Genomic DNA, 9,757 nt, shown 5'->3' on the forward strand with positions numbered 1-9,757 from the left:
CTCCCGGCCACTGCAGCCTTGACTTGCTGGGCTCCAGTGATCCTTCTGCCTCAGCCTTCCAAGTAGCTGGAACTACAGGCGCACACTATCACGCCCAGCTAATTTTTGATTTATTGTAGAGATGAAGTCTCGTCAAGTTGTCCAGGCAGGTCTCGAACCCGCGGGCTCAGGTAATCCACTCACCTCGGCCTCCCAAAGTGCTGGGATTACAGGCTGAGCCAATGAACCCGGCCATATTCATTAATTTTTAATCGTCTTTATTGTCTCCTTCACTCTGGCTACCTTGAATTTATTCTGTTGTTCTTTTCTTCTTAAACTGGAAGCTCATTTTCAGCCTTTCTCCTTTTCTTTCTTTCTTTTCTTCCTTCTTTTCTTTCTCTCACTACTCTGTGGTCCAGACTAGAATGTAGTTGCATAATCATGGCTCACTTCAGCCTCAACTTCCTGGGCTCAGGGGATCCGCCTTGGACTCTCAAGTAGCTGGGACTACAGGTACGCATCCCTACGTTATTGCTTTCCACAATTGGATATATAGTATATTTGTTCAGTTTTAACTATTTTAATTTTTATTTATGATGAAAAGAAATGCATTAGTTACTGAGAAGTATTCTTTTTACATTTCTAAATATGTGGGACTCAAAAAATGTATTTTTTATCAGGCATGGTGGAATATTCCTGTAGTCCTAGGTACTTGGCAGGCTAAGGCAGGATGATTACTTGAACCCAGGTTCAAGGCTGCAGTGCTATAATCACGCCTGTGAATAGCTTCTGCACTTCAACCTGGGCAGCACAGTAAACTCCATCTCTTAAAAAAATGTATCTTACCCCTTGTCAACAAGGGTGCCTGAACGATGCATATTTGTTTGGGGTTTTTTTTTGTTTGTTTTTTTGAGTTGGAGTTTCACTCCGACGCCCAGACTGGAGTGCAGTGGCTGCTCCCGGTCACCGCAGCCTCAACCTGCTGGGCTCCGGTGATCTTTCCACCTCAGCCTTTCGAGTAGCCGGAATTACAGGGACGCGCTACCACGCCCGGCTGATTTTTGATTTATTATAGAGATGAGGTCTCGCCAAGTTGCCCAGGCGGGTCTTGAACCCGTGGGCTCAGGCAATCCACTCACCTCAGCCTCCCAAAGCTCGGGATTACAGGCTGAGCCACCGAGCCCAACCGCGATGCATACTTGTATACCTAACCCTTAACTGTACCCCACAATTTTAAAATTAAAAATATGTTTAAAAAAATGTACTTTTCTGTTGTTGATATCTATTTAATTGCTTTGAATAGAAACCATCTCTATGATATAGCTTCTTTGAAATTTGTTAAGACTACCTTTATGATCTAGTTCTCAATATTTTTGGCCTCAGTACTTATATACTCTTTTTTTTTTGAGTTGGAGTCCCTCACTCTGTCACCCAGGATGGAGTGTGGTGGCACACTCACAGCCACCACAGCCTCGACCTGCTGGGCTCAGGAGATCCTTCCGCCTCAGCCTTCTAAGTAGCTGGAACTACAGATGCACGCTATGATGTCTGGCTTATTTATTTTATTTTGTTTTGTTTTTGTTTTGTTTTTGTTGTTTTTTTTTTGAGTTGGAGTTTCACTCCGTCACCCAGACTGGAGTGCAGTGGCCACTCCCGGCCACCACAGCCTCGACCCACTGGACTCTGGCGATCCTTCCACCTCAGCCTTCCAAGTAGCCGGAACTACAGGCGTGCGCTACCATGCCCAGCTGATTTTTGATTTATTGTAGAGATGAGGTCTCGCCAAGTTGCCCAGGCGGGTCTCGAACCCGCGGGCTCAGGCAATCCACTCACCTCAGCCTCCCAAAGGCGCGGGATTACAGGCTGAGCCACCGAGCCCGGCTTATTTTTTGATTTATTGTAGAGACGAGGTCTCACCAAAGTTGCCCAGGATGGTCTCAAGCCCCTGAGCTGAGGCAATCCTCTCGCCTCAGCCTCCCGAAGTGCTGGGATTACAGGTTTGAGCCACTATGCCTGGCTAATTTTTCAATTTTATTGTAGAGATAAGGACTCACCAAGTTGCCCAGGCTGGTCTCGAACCCCTGGATTCAGGGAATCCTCTTGCCTTGGCCTCCCAAAGTGCTGGGATTACAGGCTTGAGTCACCATACCCAGCTACACTCTGGTTTTTTGTTGTTGTTGTTGTTTTTTTAGTTGGAGTCTTGTCACCCAGGCTGGAGTACAGTGGCACACTCACATCCACCACAGCCTTGACCTGCTGACCTCAGGTGATCCTTCTGCCTCAGTCTTCCAAGAGCTGGAACCACAGGCACACACCATCACTTCCAGCCAATTTTTTGATTTATTGTAGAGATGAGGTCTCATCAAGTTTGCCCAGGATGGTTTCAAACCCCTAGGCTCAGGCAATCCTCTTGCCTCAGCCTCCCACATTGCTGGGATTACAGGTGAGCCATGATGCCTGGCTTCATTTACACTCTCAACATTTTTGTGGTCCCCAAAACCTAGTTTTACATGGGTTATAGTCATCCATGTTGAAAATATGAGAATTTAGCTGGCTTGGTGGCTCAGCCTGTAATCTCGCGCCTTTGGGAGACTGAAGTGAGTGGATTGCCTGAGCCCACAGGTTCGAGACCCACCTGGGCAACTTGGCGAGACCTCATCTCTACAATAAATCAAAAAATGAGCCGGGCATGATAGCGTACGCCTGTAGTTCCAGCTACTTGGAAGGCTGAGGCGGAAGGATTGCCGGAGCCCAGCAGGTCGAGGCTGCGGTGGCCAGGAGCAGTCACTGCACTCCAAAAGAATAGGAGTAACATTTTTGCGAATATTTGAAATAAATCTGGCTTCCAGAAAATAGACCAGGCAGGCTGGGCATGTTGGTTCACACCTATAATCCCAGAACCTTATGAGGCTGAGGAGGGAGGATTGCTTGGCCCAGGAGTTTGAGACCAGCCTGGGCAACTTCGTGAGATTTTTTCTCTACAAAAAAAAAAAAAAGCCAGGTTGTTGACTCACGTGTATAATCCCAGTGCTTTGGGAGGCCCAAGGTGAGAGGATTGCCTGAGCCTGAGGGTTCAAGACCAGCCTGGGCAACTTGGCAAGACCTCAACTCTACAATAAATCAAAAATTAGCTGGGTGTGGTGGCATATGCCTGTAATTTAAGCTACTTGGAAGGCTGAGGCAGAAGGATCACCTGAGCCCAGCAGGTCGAGGCTGCGGTGGCCGGGAGCATTCCACTGCCCTCCAGCCTGGGCTACTGAGTGAGACTCCAACTCAAAAAAAAAAAAAAAAAAAAAAATAGCTGAGTGTGGTGGTGCAGTACCAGCTACTTTGGAAGCTGAGGTGGAAGGATCGCCTGAGCCCAAGAGGTCAAGACTTTTTGAGTTGTGATTGTGCCACTGCACTTTAGCTTGGGCAGCAGAGTGAGACCCTGACTCAAACAAAATAAAACAACAACAACAACAAAAATAGATGAATTCTCACGTGTTTCTGCAACCAATCTGCTGTACTATTTTGGTAGAAGTTTATGAAGAAAATTTACTTTACAGAGATATCTAGTTAAAAAGAGTATTTTAGTAGTTTTTCAGATAATTGTTAATATTTTCCTTTGGTACTAAATGAAAACATGGCAAGTATTAGTTTCTTTAAGATTAGATGAAATGTGGAATCTGAAACCATATTAATGCCCTGTGAATAGATCTCTTACCTTTGCATATTTTTCTGTATAACAAATTACCATTATCTCATGGTTTCTGTGGGTCAGGAATTTGGGGAATGACTTAGTTGGACATTTCTAATGTGAAGTCTCTCAAGAGGTTGCAGTTCAGATATTGGTTGTGTCAGGCGTGGTGGCTCATGCCTATAATCCCAGTACTTTGGGAGGCGGAGGTGAGAGAATTGCTTAAGCTCAGGGATTTGCAACCATCTAGGCAATATTGCCAGACCTCGTCTCTACAATAAATTAAAAAAATTAGCTGGACTAGTGGCATGCACTTATGGTTCCAGCCACTTGGAAAGCTGAGGTGGAAGGATCGCCTGAGCCCAGTAGTTCAAGGCTGCAGTGGCCGTGAGTGTGCCACCACTCCAGCTTGGGCGACAGAGTGAGACTCCTACTAAAAAAAAAAAAAAAAAAAAAAAAAAAGATGCTGGTTGAGGCTGTAGTAATCTGAAGGCTTGACTGGGGTTGGAGGATCTGCTTCCAAGATTGTTCACTCACATGGCTGGCAAGTTGGTGCTGTGTATTGGCAGCAGGCTTTGGTTCTCTGCCATGTGAGCCACCCATAGGTGTTTGGATCATAATCCTGAAAGACATAATCTTGAAGACCCTAATCCTGAATGTTGAAATCCTGAAAGTTCAAAGTCCCTAAAGATTAAAATCTCTAAAGTCTAAATCCCTAACCCCTAAAATCCTAAAAATCATAATCCTGAAAGATTAAAATCTCAGAAGCCGAATTCTAGGGAAGGGATTAGTGCATTTTCAGTTGTACGTGGGATAGTTGCATTATGTTAGTTGCATCAAGGTAGGTGGAACATGACTTGTTATTGTCTTTAATTGAAGATTGAGTATGATTTAAGGAGATGCATATAGGTGCCAAATTGAACAGGGGTAGACTTGTGTATTTAATTTTAGGTGTCAACTTTATTAGATTAAGGAGTACCTAGACCTGGTAAAGCATTATTTTGGATGTGTCTGTGAGAGTGTCACAAGAGGAGGTTATTGTGTGAGTCTGAGTGGACTAGGTGGGAAGATCTGCCCTCAGTGTTGGTGGGTGCAATCCAATTGACCAAGGGTCTGGAGAGGACAAATACAGAAGGTAAATTGGTTTCTCTGAGAGCTGGGATGGACTTTTCTTCTGCTGCCTTGAACATCAGAAATTTGACTCCACAAAAATGCATTATACCTACCTTGACTTTTAGTGTAAACATTGTGCCTGTATGTAAAAACATCAAAGCTTTCTCAAATGGAATGTCCCTTTTGTATATATGCATTTGTGAAAGTCAAAATTTTGGGGCAACTGCATATGTGGTGGTGACTCATTGCAGGTTTTTTTTTTTGAGTTGGAGTCTCACTCTGTCGCCCAGACTGGAGTGCAGTGGCCACTCCCGGTCACTGCTGCCTCGACCTGCTGGGCTCCGGTGATCCTTCCGCCTCAGCCTTCCAAGTAGCCGGAACTATAGGAGCGCGCTACCATGCGCAGCTAATTTTTTTGATTTATTGTAGGGATGAGGTATCGCCAAGTTGCCCAGGTGGGTCTTGAACCCGTGGGCTCAAGCAATCCACTCACCTCAGCCTCCCAAGGCGTGGGATTGCAGGCTGAGCCACTGAGCCCGGCTTATGTTTTGTCTTTAGGTATGATAGAAATTATAAGGAGGTGCCAATTCAGAGTAAATCTAAATTAAAATATCAGAGTTAGGGTAATAAATCTTTAGTAGAATATATAAATGTCTTTTGAGGTTGATTAGATTGGTAGGATCTGAATAAATATTTAGAAAATTGTTTTTTTGAATAAGAGTACACATTATTTTATGTATTTCCCCTAACTATAGGGAAAGGGCCAAATCAACAAAGATAGGAGAAGGGATGCTGACTGACTTTTCTTAAGAGGAAAGGAGATAAGAAAATTATCTGGAGGCTGTTGGTAGGATTGTAGGGAAAACCACCAAAGAATCTGGAAATACATTCCTATGTCAAGTGAACCTCACAAAGCAGTATCCCATGCTTGAAGCTTAGCAAGAAAGAGATGATCTGCTTGTGGCTTCAAAAACAAACAGGCCAAGCACGGTGGCTCGAGCCTGTAATTCCAGCCCTTTGGGAGGCCGAGATGAGGGGACTGCCTGAGCCCACGGGTTCGAGAACAACCTGGGCAACTTGGTGAGACCTCGTCTCTACAATAAATCAAAAAATTAGCTGGACGTGGTGGTGCGTGCTGTGGTTCCAGTGACTTGGAAGACTGAGGTAGAAGGATCTCCGGATCCCAGCAGGTCGACGCTGGAGTGGCCATGAGCATGCTACTGCACTCCAACCTGGGCGACAGAGTGAGACACCCACTCAAAAAAACCCAAAAAACAAACAACCCAAAAAACTTATTTACAAAATCTTTTTTATCCTGTCCTCCTCCCCTCCCTATCTACAGACTCTTAATTCACATGATATATACTATTTACTTGAAATGGTTTTATGGCGGGTCACAAAACTAAGCTTCCAGAAGATTATGTCACTTGCCAGAACCGTTGTTAAATATGGAATCTCAACCCAACTAGCCTGACTCTAAAATCTAGGGTCTTTTTACAACATCTTTGTTCCACTGTGTTCAGGACTCTGCGAACAGAGTTTTAGACGACAGGTCTTTGCTCTCAAGTTTACAGTTTAGTTGAGGAACTAATTTTCACACATGAGAGTAACTAGACAAAAATGCAGCTATCACTCCTAAAGCACTCTTTGGTGTCCATGGGCTGTCGCTTGAATGTCCTACAGTGATAAGTGAACTGAAGTACAGACCATCGAGCTCATTGTCACGGTGAGGAAACCAAGGCTCAAAGACCAAGTGATTTACCCAAGGTCATAGCAGCAAAGTGACAGAAATAGAGTCCTGATACTTTGTGTCTTGCAGCTTCTTTTATACCAGAAGTCACAAAATCTGACGGTATACAGGGGCCAGGCAAGCAGCACAAATGAACAAAGCAGGCTGGTTATAAGGCAGTTGGGGGAAATAGGTTTGTGGTGAACCAGAGATAGCAGCTTCCATCTGAACAGGGTCCCGCTGCTGACTGTGCCTCTGGAGAAAGAAAGGGTCCAAGAATAACAGATCTGATTTTTCAGAGAAGCCCTAAATCTGATAGGTATGTTTTCTTTAAAAAGTCTCAAAACTTGGCCAGGCGCGTTGGCTCATGCCTGTAATCCCAGCACTTTGGGAGGCTGAGGCGGGATTTGCTCGAGGCCAGGAGTTCGAGACCAGCCTGTGCAACATAGTGAGACCTCATCTCTACCAAAAGAAAAAAAAAAATTAGCCAGGTGTTGCTCCATCTAGTCTCAAACGCCCGAACTCAGGCAATCCTCTCACCTCCGCCTCCCAAAGTGCTGGGATTACAGGCGTGAGCTACCGTGCCTGGCCTACAAAAAAATTTTTTTTCTTTTTTTCTTTTATGATTTGGAGTCTCACTCTGTCGCCCAAGATGGAGTGCAGTGGCACGCTCAAAGCCACCCCAGTGTCCGCCTGCTAGGCTCTGACGATCCTTCTGCCTCAGCCTTCCAAGTAGCCGGAACTATAGGTGTGTGCTTCCATGCCCAGCTAATATTTTTATTTGTTGTAGAGATGAGGTCTCACCAAGTTGCCCAGGCTGTTCTTGAACCCGTAGGATCAGGCAATCCTCTCACCTCCGCCTCCCAAAGCGTCGGGATTACAAGCATGAGCCACTGTGCCCGGCCTACAAAAATTTTTAAAAAATTAGCCAGCAGTAAAGGTGTGTGCCTGCAGTCCCAGCCACTTGGGAGGCTGAGGCGGAAGGATCGCCTGAAACCCAGGAGGTAGAGGCTGCGGTGAGCTGTCACTGCACTCCAGCCTTGGTGACAGAATAAGACCTGAACTCAATAAAAATAAATAAATTTGCAACTTAAACAGAACACAAAACTACCAATGATATTCAAATCAACTCACTGATTATTTTTTTGAAACGAAATCACTGTACGCAAATCAGATATGGTACTGACAGAGCCGTGTAGTACCTGTGTGGCAAAAGCATATCCTATGTATTTCTCCGAGCACTCTTCTGCTGCTGCAAGCCCTTGCTGGGCTGTGACATTACTTGACCTACACTTAGTCTAACCAAATACTTAGCTAATTGGTCAGCCTTGTTTCTTTGTCATTATCCCATGACAAATTATCACAACTCAGTACTGAGGTCCAAACATAAACAAAAATGTCCTGAGATCACCTGGCAGCCCTTGGGCAAACCTGACATTTCAGAATTTGCTTAGCTCCAGGCGTGGTGTTTCACATCTGTAACCCCAGCACTTTGGGAGGTAGAGGTGAGAGGACTGCCTGAGCCTAGGGATCGAGACCAGCCCAGGCAACTTGGCGAGACCGCATCTCTACAATAAATAAAAAAATTAGCCAGGCATGATGGTGCACGCCTGTAGTTCCAGCTACCCGGAAAGTTGAGGCCGTGGTGACCATGAGCGTGCCACTGCACTCCAGCCTGGGTGACAGAGTGAGACTCCAGCTCAAAAAAATAAAATAAAATAAAATAAATAAATAAAATCTCCTGATTAATGTTTTATTTAAAAATTCTCAAAACATGGCCAGATGCTGTGGTGCCTCCCTGTAATCCCAGCACCTTGAGAGGTCAAGGCGGGAGGATTGCTTGAGTTCAGGTGTTCAGTAAATACACAGAAGCTGAAAAAATAAGTTAGATGAGATTATATCTACTTGAACTCCTCCAAGAGATATATAGCTCCCATGACCTTGTATCTAGATTCACACTGTGGCTTGAGTTTTAACAACCTGGTCTGGAAATGGAATGTCTTGTGTGGTTCAAGGCAATTACCGGAGAAAACCTTCGGAAGAACCTGAGTGTTCATGAGCTTGGGTTTGTGTGTGGTAGAAATGCCTGCCTCCCACATGCAGCCCCCATCACCCTGGAGAGTCACCCTGTCATCTTGCAGGGCCGCTGAAAGTCAGGAGATTGTGAAATCAGAAAATCCCAAGAGACCTTGAGCTCCTCTGGTGTAGATGCCTCCCAGATAGGAAGACCAGGGCTAAGAGGCAAGAACGTGCTGTGGGTTTCTGAAATCCCACAAAGTCCCTGATCTAAAGCTCCTCCTGTCTCCCATACGTTACAACTCTGTATTTATTTCTCTTTTGTTAATTCAATTCTTTTTTTTTTGAGTTGGAGTCTCACTCTGTCGCCCAGACTGGAGTGCAGTGGCCGCTCCCAGCCACCGCAGCCTTGACCTGCTGGGCTCCGGCGATCCTTCCGCCTCAGCCTTCCAAGTAGCCGGAATTACAGGCATGCACTACCACGCTCAGCTGATTTTTTTATTTACTGTAGAGATGAGGTCTCGCTGCCCAGGCGGGCTCAGGCAATTCAGGCGGGTCTCAAACCCGCGGGCTCAGGCAATTTACTCACCTCAGCCTCCCAAAGGCGCGGGATTACAGGCTGAGCCACCGAGCCCGGCAAATTCATTTTTTTAAAATAGGTGTTTCACTCTGTCACCCAGTCTAGAGCACAGTGGCAAGATCACAACCATTCCAACGCATGGCAGCCTCAGCCTCCTGGGCTCAGGTGATCCTTCCACCTCAGCCTCCCAAGTAGCTGGAACTAGAGGCACATGCCACCATACCCAGCTAATTCTTTTTATTTTTTTTGCAGAGACGAGGTCTTGCTATGTTGCCCAGGTTGGTCTTGAACTCTTGGGCTTAATCAATCTGCCTGCCTCGGCCTCCCAAAGTGCTAGGATTACAGGCATAAGCCACTGCGCCCGGCCTAAACTCAGTTTTCAGATAGACATGGGTGAGATAATATGTCTATGTGGTTCAAGAGTCAGAAGTATGAAAAGCCATGCATAGAAATTTTGCTACCCACCCTCCCCTGCCTTAACCCCACCTCTTACTCATGACAGCTTTGGGCTTCTTGTTTATTCTTCTACTGTTTCTTCTCATCCTTAGCACTATTGACATTTTGGGCTGGAGAAGTATCTGTTGGGAGATCTGTGGTATGCACTGTGGAATGCTCGGCAGTATTCCTGGCCTGTACCCCACGAGATGCCGGCAGCACCCCG

The sequence above is a fragment of the Carlito syrichta genome, unplaced genomic scaffold (genome assembly GCF_000164805.1).
Source record: "Carlito syrichta isolate Samal-C Ts95f unplaced genomic scaffold, Tarsius_syrichta-2.0.1 Scaffold311854, whole genome shotgun sequence".
Taxonomy (NCBI): Eukaryota; Metazoa; Chordata; class Mammalia; order Primates; family Tarsiidae; genus Carlito; species Carlito syrichta.